The sequence below is a fragment of the Topomyia yanbarensis genome, chromosome 2 (assembly GCF_030247195.1).
Source record: "Topomyia yanbarensis strain Yona2022 chromosome 2, ASM3024719v1, whole genome shotgun sequence".
Lineage (NCBI taxonomy): Eukaryota > Metazoa > Arthropoda > Insecta > Diptera > Culicidae > Topomyia > Topomyia yanbarensis.
The window spans coordinates 96,048,428-96,064,270 of record NC_080671.1 but is presented as its reverse complement, the minus strand read 5'-3'; the positions used below and the strand labels follow the sequence as shown (position 1 = coordinate 96,064,270).

The 15,843-nt window shown below is 37.5% G+C and overlaps 1 protein-coding gene and 1 pseudogene across 1 annotated transcript in view; both read right to left on the bottom strand.

Moving 5' to 3' along the window:
* Positions 1–15,843, bottom strand: part of LOC131678889 (inactive dipeptidyl peptidase 10) — a 565,731-nt gene that overhangs the window by 367,053 nt on the left and 182,835 nt on the right. The gene's annotated exons all lie outside the window — the stretch shown is intronic.
* Positions 12,316–12,700, bottom strand: LOC131678891 (small ribosomal subunit protein uS7A-like; annotated as a pseudogene).

Sequence of the window (15,843 nt, the reverse complement as noted above, 5' to 3'; positions counted from 1 at the left end):
TGCAACATTATGACAGATTGGCAAAGCGCGGTGTTTCATGAAGCGCGGCCTTTTTTTTCGATCAGGAAAGGCCGCTTGAAATTTTGGGGAAATGCGTTAATATATGAGTATTCCTCGTACCTTAACGATTAGTTGAAAAAATAATATTTTTTTCCTGCATTCGGCAGCGTTTTTCCAAAAAATCGCTATTTTAATCTCTAAAAATTGTATTAGAAAAATTATTGCATAAAAAAGGAATCGTTATGGTACGAGAAAAATTAATTACAATCAATTGAAAAAAAAAAAGAAAATTAAGAAAATCGATTGAGTCGTTTTTCAGCAATCGTGATCACGGAAAACCATTTTTGGAAAAACAACCACTGCTCTTGGTAGACGAAGCGCGCTTGGGTGCTGTAACTTTCGATCTATTTCTTGGATCTCTATAAATATTTGGGAAAATATTATCAAGGAGTTATACTTTCAAATAAAGTAATAAAAAATCGATTTTTCGAAAAATAAAAAGGTATGTGTTTGGTTTAGATCACTTTCAATTGGGCATCGTAGTCCGAACCCTCGTTCGGAATTTATTAATTTTCTCATTTCTCACTGATATGATCCTCTTTTTCATCTACCTACTGTCGTTTGCACTCACTACGATTAGTTAGTTATACCTATGATAATAACTTATACCTATGATCACCGAAGCATTAACACCTCGATCAAAAAAGTTATTTTACGTTCCCGTAGTAAAAGTTTTGTGAAGTGCCATTTTTCGAATCTGCTAAGTTGGCCTAAACCTTCCCTGTCCGACGGGAACTCCATTTGTTCAAAGGTGAGCCTCGACGTGCTCTAACAGTATGTAACCCCTTAAGGCCAATTGCAGCGAGCCGTGATTCTGAATGTGATATTCACTGTACGGTTGTGGTATGGCATAGGAACTTCCAGATCGCATGTCTCATCGCAAAGGGCTCGAGCGTAACTTCGCGTGAATAAATTCGATTTTATAACCGTGTGGTTATTTCGATATTCGCGTATGTTTCGTGAACCTGATACTCAATTTTCAGTGTACGGTTCAGATACTAGAAGAACACCCTTATCACGAGAGTTCCCGGTGATGTCGCTATGGAAAGTGTTGTCTAGTGAATATGAGCGTCATTTCTGTCATTATCGGGCCAACTAAAGGCATGATCGTGCGAGCGGTGGGTTAGTGCTTGAGACCGCGTTTGTAAATCTGTAGGTGCTAAAACTTAATTACCGGGGTATTATAATGGTTGTGAGATCGCGGGCGTAAGTATGTGTGGATAATTGCATGTTCGCGTTTGTGACTAGGTTTGTGTTATTGCGTGAAGGCCACGAGCGTTTGTACGTTTGGAATATGAGAGAATATGCAATTTATTGTATTTGTGACCCGATCAGAATGAAATAACACAATACAGTTTTTGTTTCAAACTGTGTTATATATTTGGTCTCATTAGCAGTAAAAATAACAGAAAATTATATCAAGTGCACTCAGGCTTTTTTGACTTCATTTTTAAAAGTAAGATGGCGATTTCCGGCTTTAAGAAATTCTCTACAATTCAATCAATATAGGTATTTTCGGGATAATCTTGACGAGTAGGAGACACAGGTCGATGTTTGACGTCATATTGAAATTCTAGATGGCGACCTCCGGTTTACCGAAATTCCCGCATAAAAAATCTGGGCGATCATCCAGATCATCCTTCTTCGAATATTAGATCTTATCATAAACCAGATAAATGCAAAATATTTTTATGTGTTCATCTAGAAGAGTGCGGTGAGATTGGAAGTGAAAGGAGAAAGTGAAGGATGTGATGTGAGTTAGGGGTTTGAATTGATTCAAATTAAACACATTACTAAATTCAAGTAAATTCAACTGTTTAATTAAAACTACACCCAAAACTCAGCCGTAATACTATTACGGTAATAAGAAAACAATGACCTAATAGCAACATGTTTAATACTAAAACGGTCGCAACAAAAAATTTCCCAAACGGCAATACCAACACATTCAAATCTTCTCCGCATCGCACTCACAACAATAAATATTAACGCGTCGGATTGTCTAGAAGTGTGTAGCTCTTCGCTTTTCATTGTATTGCGCATCTAGCGAAGCAAACACAATGTGAATAAAGACAAGTTTCGCTGCTCAAAGAGTCTCAAAGAGTCTACACGATGCATTCCGTATTTGAAGATCGGCTCACACTCGGCTAGCTTCAAAGCACAGTCAGAAACAACCGACTCGGAATAGTAGTGGGGTATTTCGGTCGATGTTAAATTGAAATTGCTTTTCTATCACGGACGTCAACAGCAAGGTAGGATTTTGAGTGTAGAAGAGAGTACCTCGTTGGATTTTGGGTGTAGAAGAGAGTACCTCATATCATTAAAGTTCCCGGCATATCGCCATGGAAGGTATTTTCTAGTGAATGTGAGCGTCATTTTGGTCTAGATTGGCCCAACTAAAGGCATGAGGCTAGGCTGCTAGGACCGAAGATAGAGACTTCCGGACGTAAGCGATTCATGATCGCGCGAACGTTCACTTAATTATCGGGATGTTTAAATGGTTGTGAGATTGCGGGCGTAAGTATGTGTGTATAATTGCATGTTCGTATTTGTTATCGCGTGAAGGCCACGAGCGTTTGTACGTTTGAAATGGGAGAGATTGTGAGTTGAGTGTATATAAGAGAACATGCAATTTATTGTGTTTATGATCCGATCAGAATGAAATAACACAATTATAACAGAATGCAATTTTCGTTTCAAACTGTGTTATAAATTTGGTCTCATTAGTAGTAAAAATAACAGTAAATTATATTAAGCGTCAACATTAAAGGCCCTAGTATAAAGGTACGCAAAGAGCGTGCAGAAAGTGAAGCCGAAAAAAGTCTACCTATCGAGCAAAATTAGAATCCAACTTTGCTGTAGAGGTATCAGAGATGGATTCCAATTGTGCTCGATATGTAGGCTTTTTTTGACTTCACTCTTTGCGCAACTGTTCTCTATAGACTGTGGTCAACATGAATTGTAGCTTTGACAGATTTTTGTAATGAGCTTCTGATCGGGGAGTGTTAGTACGAATCTAATTTAATAAAAGATGCAAAGTGATTAATTAGATGTGTATAAACTAACCGATATTATTTTTGGTATACATGGGTAGTTGAAGTGGAAAAATAATTGAAATACAACAAAAAACAGGCTAAAGAAGTAGAAGAAAATTACACATGTAACAAGAAATCAAACTACTTGAACTCGTCGAAATGCCAGCAAATGGTATTTATTTATCATTAACGACAGCTGTATTCTGTTAGAATGTTATCCTGCTATGTTGACCAAGAAAGGATAATTCACGTGCGTCGATACTTACATTCATCGTATCTCAATTTGAGCACCGAAATAAAGTGACCAACGAACCATAGGAAGGATTACCCACTATTCTATCATATACACCAGTTCTAATCCCTTGCCAAATCAAAAAAAATTCGTGAACTTATCAACGAAAACAAACTTTAATCTTCTAGGAACCTTGCTGTGAGCAGGATCCTTGTAGTATTTGAGCCTCGAGATATACTTGAAATAGATTTCATCATCACAGAAGACACATACATCGAGTTTCGTCAATACCTCTAAGTATACTAAAACTGAAATCAAAGACAAAAAAATGTTCTACTTATAATCGGTGTATTGATCCAAGAATGCTCATCAATTTTTTTTTCAAAAGAAATAAAAAAACCATTTGATGTTTTCATGGCACCAGCAGAGCAGACACCTAGTATTATTTTATGCGCCTATTCCCATCACAGTGCCCCTAAAATCCCGGGGCCCCTTGTTAGAGATGATCGGGTTCGGGTTTTTGGACCCAAAACCCGGACCCGACGGGTTTATTTATGGCGATTTCGCTTGAACCTGGAACTGAGTCAGGTTCTAACCCCAACCGCTGTCAGTTCATACATTTTGACAGCAGTTGGGGTTAGGAACTGACTCAGTTTCGCTTCAAACAAAAACCACATTAATGTCATTTTGAAAATGACTTTGGTCGCCGCAAGCGTTGACCTGGTTTTAGCAAATAAACAAATCAACAACATGTACTACAAAGTCAAAGGAAGATTTTTCTGATTTTTTTTGCACTATGAAGCATTTTCGGTATCAGTACTTCGTCGCTGTTGTGCTATCTTATGACAAACGCCATTTTGGGGTAAACTGAGTTAGATATGCCGCATTACTTGTCTAAAAAATCTCTATAAAGTGGCGTTTACAGAATTTTGACATTCTGCTTGGTTATTGAGATATAGCGAGAAAACTGCTGAGAATTTTTTAATTTTTTGCTTCAAATGACTGTATCTGGGGATTGGCTCAAATTATCTTGATGTATAAGATGTTTTTATATGCAAAACTATTCGAGAAACACAATGGCACAATCAGTTTAGAAACAAGAATGCGCGAATTGTGAGAAAAATGCAATTTAAGTTTTAAACTGGAAATATAGCATATTTGGCAACATTGTAAGCAAAAATATTTATTTTTTCTAGATTCTCTGACTCATTTCCTTCAAAATACATTTCACCGATTGTTTATAGACTAAATGAAGCCAAAGATATAAATAAAAGTAGAAAATCGATGATTTTTTTCTATGGAAAATTTTCCTTGCACGATTATGACACGCCATACAAATTTTGTGATCAATACACACCTATGACACGTGTGAGTGCGACTTTTGTTTACATTTTTAGTAAAAACTCGCAACATAGTCAACTGATCTTCGTAATATTTTAGACATTAATACAGAATAGATGAAAGCATCAATTGTCTTCTTTAGATTGTTTATACGATTTATAAGTTTCAGGATATTCATTCTCAAACTTTAAAAATCGTTTTTCTCGAAATGTGCAAAATGGCGCTTGTCATAAGATAGCACAACAGCGACGACTTGTGATATTGATGACAGAATCGTCCTGAACTTATGAGTAATCCCTGATGCAGAAATTTATTCTTCTAGGTCACCGTGTACTCCATTGCAGTCTGACAATTAGGATGGCTTGTTGAAATTTATGTTTTTTGGCTGATCGCAAGCTAAACATGTACTTTTTACGTATCTGGCTCGATCGTGAGCAGGACAATTAGCCCGATGGAGTAGGACAAATAGCCCGATTATTATGGAAGTATACGAAAAATACGGCACTTTCATTCCGAAATATTTTCAGTTTTTGATTGATTTGACATGACTATACTGACCGCCTTGACGCTGTCAAGAATTCTGGTAGACAATCTAGAGGAAAAGATAACAATGGTGGTGGTCGTCGCTTTCAGCGTAGTTGTCGGTTGTCACCAGTGTTGCCACAATTGCATCTGTACCGGGAGTTGAAAAATCTTTTCTATCTGTACTCTTCTATCGAAAATTCTGTACCGGATTCTGTACCCAAACAATAACAAGGTTGTTTTAAAAAAGTCATTTTTCTTATACATATTTTTCATTCGGGGAAATCAAACCAGACATTCTGACTCGGTTGAGCTGGAATTCCGCAAGAAACCAATTATAATTCCGGTTTGACTTGGTAATGTCAGTATCAGCTCCAGCTCAAATTCTCGCTGCCACTTTGTTTGCAACCAAAGGTGGCCAACAGAGTGGTGGTGAGAAGCTGAAATGGGGCGGGTAATATCAATAGAATGCGAGAAACCTGCTTGCAGGGATTTAAATGGAAAAGGTCAGAGTAAACGTATGCACTCCGGTTCGATTCGCTCGGTTTCCTTTTAGACATCATCCCTTTGATTTGCTGGAAGCAAGTTTCTCGCATATAGCATTATGGTGTCAGCTTCAGGCCAAGCTCAATCAGTACCAGCTCCACTTCAGATTCTTGCCTTCACTGCTGCCTAACTCAACCTTCACCTGCTGTTTACTCGGATGCACCGCAGAGTTAAATTATTTTAACTTGCTGTCATGTAAAAAAATCTATACCAATCTGTACTTTTTTACAAAAATCTGTTATCTGTACCGGTCAGAGTCTGTACCAAAAATGCTCAAAAAATCTGTACCTTTCTAGATAAATCTGTACTTGTGGAATCACTGGTTGTCACTGATGTTACCCTTCCTCAGAAGTACGTTTGTACATACGAGAATATTAATCAAAATAAAAGTACGACTTTTAAACTTCTCGAAGCACGAGTTTATTTTTAAACATTGGGGTATTTTGTACAGTTAATTAGCAAAATTGAGTGCTGCGACAGACAGTTGATTAGTTGGATAGAGCACAAATTAGCCTTTGGTCAGCAACAAAATAAGCTTACTTTATAATAAAGCTAGCATGAAATATACATACATATTAATCAGGACACTGACTTATAAATCCGAAACTTCACATTACCCAATATGTAATTGGTCAGCAGTAACGTGATTGTCTATATTATGACGAGAACCTATTATTGACGAAGTACAAGACCCAAAATTTCAGAACATGTAATTTTTTCTGGTCCACGATGGTAAAGAATTATAGTATTGATCAGAGTCGAGAGGGATATGCTATTTTTTTTGGAATAATGAATTTATATTATTCGATCTATAAGCACTGAGAACTGACATACAAGTAAAGTTTTCAACTTGTGTAAGAAATTAAACTGTCGCTTTGAAATGACAAATGCAAGTAGCAACTTGCCACTGGTCGGCGCTTCGATCAGCCAGCAATCGCTATACGGGACTTGTACGCAAACTTGGATACAACGGTAAATCACGCATGCGAACCTGAATGCGATGGTGATTTTCAACGTATTTTCATTTAAATGTTTACGCAAGTTTTTCGGGAAAGTTTGTTCTAGCTTATATGTCTGTTCTCTGTGCTATAAGTACCGTCTATACACATGGGCACACTAGACTAGGCCAGAACCCCGGGATTTTAAGGGTCCCGCAATTAAGTGAACACAAAATCATGCATTAACTAGTAGATCTGAATTGTTTGCAACTGTGTGTGTGCAAAATTGGATCAGTAGAAGTTTGGAATTGTACATTTCGATAAGATATCCAAAAAGCATTAGTCGTTGGTAGTGGCACTGCAAGGACAGGATGGTATTAAACCAATTCAAGCGTCGATCCAGCATTTCGATTCAAGTTTTTGTTAATAAGGCATTGAAACATTACAAAGTATACACATTTCTTAAGGCAACGAACCGGAGCGATAAGCAGCAAATCGTGTTAACACTCGTACAAGGATGCTGGGCAGAAAGTCAATGAAGAAGCTGTAAAAATTTCACAAACATTCTTTTTTCGTATGCGATCTGCGGTTGTGGTAAAATGATACACCATGATCACATATGAGACCGTCAACGGACATATCCCCAAAAGTGACTTCTGCTCTTTTTGAGGTCTCAAAATAACCCGAGAATGTTTTAGTAGAATTTGAGGTCTTTCACTACACCCGGACTGTCTTAGAATGGTACGGAACCAATAATGTTCTGATGAAAGGAGTCAAGACAAGCGTGCGTACATTTGAGTTGGAAGAGGATGTCTAATAAAGCAATGATGTCGGAACGTAATTATATAGTAGTACTACATTTTCAGAATGTTTGATGAAGATCGGACTTTTGGGGTCCCAAATTATGTATCCAATGTTTTCGAATACAGCTATCTACACAGGCGTTGGTTGAAGAATATAAAAACCTGTTTTAATCCACCTAGTGGTGCGATTGTACCTTTCGCATTTATCCAAACTATAATTCATTAGCAGTAAAATTATGGAAATGTCTATTACATTCTTATTTTAATTAGCACATATCCCACGATTACCACGAAAGTAAACGCCGACTTACTTTGAACGAAAAAGTATAATATTTAGTTAGCTTATACAGGTTGAGTTCAATGTTATCTTCATGTGATTATATTTTGAAATGTTAGGGGAATGGGAATGGGTTTGGAAGTGGAGAGGGTGAGGGGTTAGTAGAGAAGGAGTGGAGGATGTGTCAAAAATCCTTCATCTTATTTCGGTATATGGGGTTAATGAAGGTGTGATGGTGGTCCAAAAGGGAGGGGAGTGATAAAGGAGGCAAGTATAAAGGCAAGGGGGGGGGGTTTCGACGCTACACTCGACTGCATATTTTGCCTTTCATTTGAGACTTGGTTTGAGAAAATCGATTCAGTCATTACCGAAGAACCGATGTGACTTTAATAGTGGAATATGCCCGGAATCCGGGACTTTTGGAATAGTCGATAGTATACAATGTATTCAAAGAATGTTTGATTGACAATCAGTGATCTAGACGTGCGAATCGAAATAATTTGTTGACCATTTCAATAGTTTTTAGCCTCTGAGGTATTACAATTGTACCGAATTGTATGGGAAATTCCAGTGTAACCTTACTAACAAACCTGTAACAACGGAACAAAGAGTCAGAACCGAATGAAATTCAGCAGCAGTAAATGGTAGTACTGTATCTTTTATTTGAAATTAAGTTTGTAAGAATCGGTAGAGAATTCGCTGGGGAATAGGTGTGATATTAGCTTAGGAACTTGGCGAGTTCCCGGAAGCATCATAAACCGCATAGGTGGCCAATGTGGTAAAAGCTGCTTTGATTGATCATTAAAGATCCAGACCCGCGAACTAGAGTAATATTGAACCAGCTTCTGATTGATCGTTTCGCCAATCAAGATCGTTCATAATATTTACAAACGGGATGGAAAACAGTGTTGCTGAACATGTTCTGGCTACTTTTCATACATATCATTTAATGCAAAAGGAATAAAAGTCCAGAACGATGATATATTGTTAAGAGAGAAATGAATAAAAATTAAACTTTAATGCAGCAAGCATTGTAATTTCTGGGTTGAGGTGCGATCTTTGAGCTACAATTATTTTCAGCAATTGTTAAGAATACTAAAATGGAATTTGGCAACGATGAACGCCTTTTGTCTTAAGATTTGCGACAGGGCCCAGTCGAGAAAATTAAGAAGAGTAAAAAGAACAACAGGCTTTTCTCTTAGGTAACGCCATTGGGTTAGCCGAACCCAGTGAATTGGTGTAGCCAAGAGTTAAATTCAAAATTGTATTGGATATGAACAATAGTGTACAGAAGTCGCTGCCATAGAGGCCAGGCTTAAATACAATAAATTGCTAATATCTTATATGGATCAATTCTTGTGATTTTCGATGGTTATTTGACATTTACAATGATATATCGTTCTCACACGATATGAATAATGTTTTTTGAAAATTAACTTAGAAAATTAGCAATTCTCGAACAGAGGTACCTTGCCTTATCCCTCACGGCAAGTGCTCAGCTTTTGCTGTCTAGGTTTTATTGCATATGTTCGAGTGAAACGAAATATGCCGAATATAATCTTCAAGAGAAGTTGCATAACGAATAAACCCATAGCATTGTAATAGCATTATATCGGCTTTATTATTGCAATATAGTGGCACTAAATGCACATGTAAAGCACACATGCTTTAAAGATCCCTAAAGCATGTGCGCCTTATATCAGCTTTATATACGTATACAGGGGAAGCGATAATGCTACACATATTTCGGCTGTGCATGTATGCGTTAATGATGCTAATATTGAGCTTTATTGCATTGTTAATCCTATGATGGAGTTTCAATACAACATTGGTGCAAATGTATAGCTAATATTGTGCATTGCTTAATGCTTATGGATACTAGGGTACTTGATGGCAACAATCCTAAATCGTATTTTTTAATATTCGTATTAGAGGTGGGAAAATACCGGTTGAGTACCGGTACAGTAAACCAAATTTCCACAAGTGTTTATGTTTCCTTTACATTGTGTGCGGTCTTATCGCTGGTTGTGTTTATACGAGACACGAACCGAGTTTCGTTTACACAGCACCGCGATTTGGTTTTCATTTTCGTTTACCGGTGCACGAGTGTGGGAAGGAAACAAGAGAATAACGAAACCAAACTTCGGTTGTGTTGCGGTTGTGTATTCGGGTTGATGTTTATCGGCTATACTAGTGCTGCTAGTATTTTTATTACAAATTCTAAACAAATTTCTTTTGGGTATAATATAAGGTATTTTTTCGGTAATTGAAAAAAATATCTTCAGACATATTTCTGTTCAAATAAATTATGTTCGTGATCATAAATGGCGTTCCTTAACTCAATATTGCGACATTTTCCTGATATCATCAGGAAGTTTGCAATATGGGTATGTTTGGTATGGGAAACTGCCCAAAAATCGCAGGTAAAAGGAAATTTAATAGCCTCCGCTATAGTTATATCTATGATAGCAGATCAAAATGTAAGATGACGGTATATTCAAGATATTCTGTCATCTAGAATCACGCGACGTGGACATTTTAAATATAAGAAATATGTCAAAAGATCGCAAATTGATGCCTGCCGTCATTTAAAATCTGAAATGGCGAGCTATATTCAATACTACTGGTATTCAATAACGTTTTAATGGTAAAAAATATCATCAAAAAAGGGTATTTTTGATATCGAAAAGTTGTGAAGAAATTAAAAAATTTTATTCGTTGTCATTTTACATCCCAATATGGTGTTATTTTCACAACGATTTAGCATTTAAAAGCATGCATATTTATATAGGCATATATTTCCAAGGAAACGAAACTTGAATTGTGTCGTAAATTAGAAATTAAAAATGGTGGCCTATTCATGATGATTTAACAACTAGCATGGTTACATTGTGGACCAATATTCACATTAATGATTGAAGGTCGATTTATATGCTTTGTTGTAATGAGACAGACAACTTCGTGATTGGACGCAATGTGGACAATTTTTTTTATATTAAAATTTTTGTACAACATTTTTTAAAAATTATATTGTTCTGCAGTAGATTTACATACACACATCGACTGGTATCGCCGGAAATATTCATTCCTTAAAGAAACTTAGTTTTTACCGGCGGTCTACGAAATGACAGTGTTTTTGCTATTCGTTAGTTGGTTGCTGTTCTCAATGAATTAAGTTTTTTTTTTGTAATTGAATAATTTAGTGGTAGTCTACTCTAAACTCGAATCTTCGCGACCAAACCTTCTAGATGTTTCAAAACAATGTACAGTAACAGTAAAAATAGCAGAAATCTTGAGCGTTTTTTCAAAAAGACATATCTGCAATTAGTTACTCTCTTTGTTTACTTTCTCTTCTGTTAATAATTCGGTCGCTTTAACATTTATCCCTCAACTCTTTGCATAATATGCTGGTTAAAACCATCGTCTTTCGATCTGTACTGTAAAATAAGGAAAAAGTGTTATAGTGACGCCGTAAAAATCGAAAGAGAAAGTAAACAAAGAGAGTAACTCATTGCAGATATGTCTTTTTGAAAAAACGCTCAAGAAATTGCCAGCACTCAGTAAATAAGGACCTATTCGTGAGTTTCCTCACACTTGCGTCTGAGTTGCTTACCATATGTGAATAACACACACATACACGCAATTTCCTCTGTGCAAGGATAGATAAAATGATGATTCATTAATTTAATTGATTGTATTGTTTTTGTTATTTTATTGACATCGCTGATTTCATTGTTTTATTTAATTTCAATTTAAACATTTTGACATTAATATCAATTTGTATGCTCTAGGCAACTTTGCCAAATCAAACATATCTACATTTCATGGTTCAGCATTGAAACAAACATCAATTGTTGAACTTTTAACAACTGCTCAGAACCAGCCATTTCGATATTGTCCCATTTACTCTCAACAACTAATTGAACTCAATTCAGTTGTCTATTCGGCAGCACTGTAGACGAATTTACGGCTACTTTTTTCAACCGAAGCACCGTGTACAGAAAAAACCATCGCTCGGTTTTCTAAAGCCAAACCGATACCGCTGCTGAGAATACATCAACACAAGTTGAAATTTGTACACACATGTAAACGGTGCTGAGTGGCTCGGTTTGGTTTTAGAAACTGAGACTCGGTGGAGGTTTTTCTTTCATTTACCGTGTGAACGAAATCCAAACCGAATACGATATGCATCGCTCGTTTACACGTCTTGAGATTTTGGGAACCATACCAGTGAACGTACGTACCGGTTGGTTTTCTTACCCACCTCTGTAATTCGTATATTCAAAAGTTTAAAACTTCTAAAAGAATTGCCTTTTTATTCATTTTAGCGCACAACAGAACCATTGTTGTGAATATTGTTAATTTTGAGGGTTATTAAATTTACGCGAGCAGAAACACGTCGTAAACGACGAGAATATCGGAAGAATATCTTCTTCGTGATTTGGTACCAGTCGGACGAACCCTCGGTAGCATTATTCAACTCATCAGCCAAGCATTCGACAATAGTCTATATTTCGCGAAATGCAGCCTCACGAGCACCGGCGCACGGAAGCCAGATAGCCTAGTTCACGCGACGCAGTGTGGAAACATCAACGGCCTGACGACGCACAGTACCGGCATGACCAATACGGGTCGAATATTTACGTGATCCAAAGTTGATTATGGACTGCACCGCAATTTGCAGCGGGTTTTCCTTGGTTAGCAGATGGATTATTTCGATTCGGACAGCTTTCAGTTTTTTTGCCGTTGTTGTGACCCTTCATCATCAACGAATTGGTGATACTCTCAACAATTGAACACTGTGTCTTATGGATCCGATTAGCAGCGTGCCGATCAGCCGAATGGGAAAGATACTTGGCGTGCTTCTCCTTCACTGAGATATAATCCGATACGGAAATGTCCGAAATGTGGGTATCATCGCTGCTCCAGCGACCGAACAGCTTCATGTCTGGGAGTACCGCGAACGAAATGTGCTTGATTGAATACCTGGGCCTGGACATTGTTGCTCTCAAAATTTTCAATCGCCTCAATCTCCGACAACAGTGTTATTCACGTTCTACACGTTCGGCGAAAGCCGGAAACGATTCCCATTGTTTTGTACATCTTATTCCCAAAATTTGCTAGCTCTTTTCTGAAAACGAACAACATAATACAAACATGTAGTAAACTCAAAACCTTTTGTGGGCTCTTGTCCATATTTTGCGTGTCCCATGGGAATCTCTTATTTAATTCAACAACACGATGTTTTTTTTCGCCATAGCATCAAGATACTCACTTTGTCGTATTCGTTTACATGTAACACGCCCAAAAGCACTTTATTCACAGTATTAATTATATCAGCATTCAATAAAACGTTCGATGCAATTATTCCTTCCGTTGGATGGCTCATTTTTACAATTTTAAGAATACAATTCAGTATGACATGGATGACAATTGAGTTGTCAATTCAAATGTCAAACAATATCATCTCGCATAAATGTGAACACTTTGACGTGATATCCATATCATCTCGCTTTATCACATGATATCAGCGCTAATGTGAATATAGTATAAATCTTATTATGAATAAGTCAAAGAATCAGTGCAGTAGTAGATCTGACCGTATTGTTTACCTTAGTTTGCACAATTACTTTTAGGCAGGGCCGTCGAGAGCCGCACCGGGCCCCAGGGTTTGAAGTACTGACGGGCCCTACCATATATGACTTCTTATTTCAATATCGATTAGAGAAACTATACGGATGCAACCGTTTCAATTAAACTATTTTTTATGAATATTGTTTATTTGACACAATTCAATGCGTTAGCTTAACAGAGTCGTCAGTATTTTAAATAAGTAATAGATGGAAAAAATAAAAATAATAAAGGAATATTTGTGGCTGGCCATTAGAATTACTTGCGTCCGATTTGCCATTGCGATTGGAAACCTTTTTTGCGGCATTGCCTTACAGTCCATATCACCATCGTTCATGCTCCCTTGACGCACGTTAATGCTACCATCGTTAATGCTGCCCAGAATCCGAGCGTAGAAAAATTGACATCCCTTTGTGAGCTTGAAAGAGAAACAAAATTCAATTCATGCCCGCCGCGATGAATCGAAGGTTTGTTTGTTTCCCTCGTTCTTCGCTTTTTCGGTACAACGCATATATTCGGTTTCAGGAGCAAACTGAATTTTGTTTCTATACTAGCTCTGAGATCATCAAGCAAAAGTGCACCAGATAAAGATTATGCAGTTCAGTTATGCTCGAAAATGTAAAAAAACTGCCTACAAACTGTCCACATAATAACAAATGAATGCTTCGGTCAGTTTGGCAGTGAATTAATGAGGGAAGCATTGGAACTGAATGTTGAATTCAGCAAATTATTCAGAAATAGGCAACTGAATGTGAAATTTCGCGTTACTGATGCTACCTTGTTTCTTGTTGTTGGTACATGTTGTTGATTTTGAGGAACTGGATGCAGCTATTGCAGTTGTCACTATGACCTGAATGAATTTTCTTTATTGGTTTCTGAACATGGTAAAATCGGTTTTGGAATCATGTTACATTTGCGCTGACATTCAGAGAGAAAACATTCTGAATGCGATGACTGTGATCCAACAGCGAAGTCTGCTGTTAGAAAGACTGAGACAGAGAGTTGTGAGAGAAAGAGTTTCGACTTTTGGTGGAAACTAATGGATAGAATAAGTATCTAGTTAAATTCCCATATTTTTCTGCATCAAATGTGTACACTGGAACCTCCATTTACGAACCAAGCCAAAGGTTCGTAAATTGAATTACACCGTGTCCAATAAATTCTCATACACTTCTTCAAAGGCATTGTTGTCGTGTACGCACAACACATATATTAGCTATGTATTGGTGACATGTTGTATTATGTTTGTACTATTACTGACATGATAACATACATTCTTTCATTCAGTTTACATTTTCTACCGACGATGAAGGAATTCCGTGCCGTGGTGATAAAAAAAAATTTGGCTGGTGAGCGCCCGGGCGCTATTTTCAAAAGTTTAAAGGAGTAAAGCGCGATTATGTTTACCGGACCATCCAAAGATACCGTGACACTTGCTCATTGGATGACAGAAAAAGATCCGGCCGTCCTCGTTCGGTAAGGACTGGACAAGTGGTTAAAGTCGTGAAGGAACGGATTAGGCGAAAATCTCAGCGCTCTGTTCGTAAAATGGCTGCTGATCTGAATATGTCGAAATCATCGATGCACAATATTTTAAAACTCGACCTGAGACTGCAAGCTTTCAAGAAACGTAAAGTACACGGAGTTTCGGAAGCTTCCAAGGAAAAAAGACTTGAAAGAGCAAGTGCTATCCTATCACGGCACGCTGGGGAAGAATTTATATTTTCTGATGAAAAATTATTTGTCCTGCAGCAATCTCACAATGTCCAAAATGACCGATTGTGGGCTGTCACTTCCAGGAATGTGTCAGATAGTGACAGGAACATTCCTCGATTCCAAAGCGCCGGTGCAGTGATGGTTTGGGGAGCAATTTGCAAGCGTGGCAAATTTCTGCTTGTTTTCATCGATAGAGGCGTTAAAATTAACGCTGTGTATTATAAAACTGAAGTTTTAGAGAAAGTCGTAAAGCCAAATGTGCAAACAGTGTTTGGAAATGACCATTATGTGTTTCAGCAGGACGGAGCGCCTTCCCACACAGCGAATGTCGTTCAGAGCTGGTGTCGGAACAATTTGAACGACTTTTTAGCGAAGGACGAATGGCCTCCCAGCTCTCCGGATCTTAATCCCTTGGACTATTTTGTGTGGTCATACATGTTGTCGAAGATCAACGAATACAAAGTGTCCAATATAACCCAATTCAAAAGCGTAATTCAACGGATTTGGGACGAAACGCCGATGGAAGCCGTGCGTGCCGCTTGTGATGGTTTTGAGAAACGTCTGAAGCTGGTGAAGAAATTAAAAGGCGGTGTCATTCCAAAATATATGCTGTAAATGATCAGTATTATATAGCATCACAGTATAAAAAATTTCAACAAAAAATTGACTTACCAATACAGAATAATTTGGGTTTCATTTTGTATGAGAATTTATTGGACAGAGTGTAGTTCGTTTTTTGGGA